Source organism: Psammomys obesus, unplaced genomic scaffold, assembly GCF_907164565.1.
Source record: "Psammomys obesus unplaced genomic scaffold, mPsaObe1.curated_primary_1811, whole genome shotgun sequence".
NCBI lineage: Eukaryota > Metazoa > Chordata > Mammalia > Rodentia > Muridae > Psammomys > Psammomys obesus.
In genome coordinates, this window is record NW_026596051.1 from 33,527,690 (window position 1) to 33,530,432 (window position 2,743).

The 2,743-nt window shown below is 42.6% G+C and overlaps 1 pseudogene; it reads right to left on the minus strand.

Moving 5' to 3' along the window:
• Positions 1-350: 350 nt before the first annotated feature.
• LOC129689147 (purine nucleoside phosphorylase-like) lies at positions 351-2,612 on the minus strand (annotated as a pseudogene).
• Positions 2,613-2,743: the final 131 nt, after the last annotated feature.

Genomic DNA, 2,743 nt, shown 5'->3' on the forward strand with positions numbered 1-2,743 from the left:
AAGATTGGGTTAGTCTTTGGTCTCCAGTGCTGTAGGAGAACCAGACTGAGCCCAGAAGAACATGTGTTTCATCTCCCAGATCTAGCAGGTATAGTTTGAAGAAATATATCCCAAGTGTGGTGGGGTGTGTGCTCCAGCTCTTCAGAGAATGAAAGCTAACCTGTTTTGAGAAGGCAGCTGAGCGAGAGAGCCAGACTTCAGAACAGTGGAAAAACATGGGGAGGTGAAATGCAGGAACCTTCGTCTTTCCTTTCTGCTGCAACATAAGAGCAGAGACTAGTGACCCATCAAGGGACCAAACTACATGGCCATTTGGACCTCAGGAAAGCACCAGAGCTCTTCAAGGCCTGTCAGCTGGCATGCCCAAGGAGTGGGATGCTCTCCATGAGAATGGAAACAAACTGTTCCAGTTTCTGTGCAGCTGCTCCTCTGGACTCTAGCACTTCCTTGTGATTCACCTCCAGGTCTTCATAATCCATGACAACCTTGTTAGCAATGAGTAAGAAACCAAAGATGCAAATCCCACAATGTCTTCTAGTATTAACTTCTAGGACTCTGCTCATGCCAACAGTGTCAGCTTCCAGCATCCTTAGCAGATGACTCTCTGCCCCAGTCTCAAAGTTGGAACTTTTCAACATCAAAGAGGTGCCATCTTGGAGCTCTCTTCTCTCTTTCATTTGTTTCCAGGCAGTGAAAGTCTTCTGCCTCATATTCCAGTCATAAGCATCAGACGTGGCAAGGAAATGAACTCAGACCCTTTCTTCCTTGGGACCTCAGAGAGGGTTTTACACACAGAAACCAGGTAAGGTTGATGTGATCACGGATCAACATGATAGCTCCAACTTCAAAATCGGGGTTAACTATTACAAATAAAGCTGCTATGAACATAGTTGCGCAAATGTCCTTATTGAACGGTAGGGCATCTTTTGGGTATATGCCCAGGAGTAGTATAGCTGGGTCTTGAGGTAGTGCTTTTCCCAATTTTCTGAGAAAACACCAGACTGATTTCCAAAGTGGTTGTATAATTTTGCACTCCCATCAACAATGGAGGAGAGTTCCCCTTTCTCCACATCCTTTCTAGCATATGTTGTCACTTGAATTTTTTGTCTTAGCCATCCTGATTGATGTAAGATTGGATCTCAGAGCTGTTTTGATTTGCATTTCCCTGATGACTAAAGATGTTGAGCATTTCTTTAAATGTTTTTCTGCCATTCGATATTCCTCTGGTAAGAATTCTCTGCTTAGCTCTGGTACCCCATTCTTAATTGGAATACTTGGTTTGTTGGTGTTTAATTTCTTGAGTTTTTTAACATATTCTAGATATTAGCCCTCTATCAGATGTAGGGTTGGTGAAGATCTTTTTCCAGTCTGTAGGCTGTCATTTTGTTCTGATGACAGTGTCCTTTGGTTTACAGAAGCTTTTCAGTTTCATGAGGTCCCATTGATTAATTGTAGATCTTAAAGCCTGAACTGTTGGTGTTCTGTTTAGGAAACTGTCTCCTGTGCCAATGAGATCAAGGATCTTCCCCACATTTTCTTCCTACAGATTCAGTGTCTGGTTTTATGTTAAAATCTTTGATCCGCTTGGACTTTAATTTTATGCAGAGAGATATGGGACTACTAGCGATTTTCTACATGTGGACTTCCATTTAGACCAGTACCATTTGTTGAAGATGCTATCTTTTTTTCCATTGTATGGTTTTGTCTTCTTTGTCAAAAATCAGGTGTCCATAGGTGTGTGGGTTTATTTCTGGGTCTTCAGTTCGATTCCATTGATCGATCAGTCTATTTTTATGCCATTACCAGGCAGTTTTTATTAATGTTGTTCTATAGTACAGCTTGAGATCAGGGATGGAGATACCTCCAACCAATCTTTTATTGTAGAAGGTTGTTTTAGCTATTTTGGATTTATTGTTATTCCATATGAAGTTGGGAATTTTTCTTTCGAGGTCTGTAAAGAATTGTGTCAGTAATTTGGTGGGAACTGCATTGAATCTGTAGATTGCTTTTGGTGGTGATGTGGCCTTCCCAGGCCATGGAGGAAGAGGATCCAGGCAGTCCTGATGAGACTTAACAAGCTATGGGCAGATGGCAATGGTGGAGAACTCCCCCATTCAGTGAACTAGGGGAATGGGATGGGGAGAAGAGGGAGGAAGGGCGAGACTGGGGGGAGTTGAGGGAGAGGACTTCAATCGGGATATATAATAAATGAATTATGAAGAAAAAACAAAAAATTGAAAATAATTGAGTTTAAGCCCTCCATCTGCACTGGTGGTCACCAAAGTGTCCACACCCAGAAGGTGGAAAACCCTCACTGGGAATGTTACCGTTGACAGTGGGTATCCTTCGTCCACGTGAAACCTGCCCTGCATCATCACACAGGATCTGCTGTTCTGGAATCCAGACTTCAGTCAACCAGCATGGCCATGCACTGTGATTTAGGGAAAGTTTGGTATCTCACTGTTGTCAAAGATCTGAGCCTGAGTCAACTTAGCAGTCAGACCTCCTAACCCAGAACCATGTATCATTACAATTTGAAGTCCATGTATAGTGTGAGGCCGAAGCTACTCAGTGGTGCTCTGGTAATCTCTGTACATGAACTCTTTCTCCATGGTATCACTGATGGCTGTGCAGAAGTCCTGCCATTTCCACTCCATGGATGACACCATCTGAATCTGGCCAACACTGTTAATTACTCTTTCTTTCTTTCTTTCTTTCTTTCTTTCTTTCTTTCTTTCTTTCT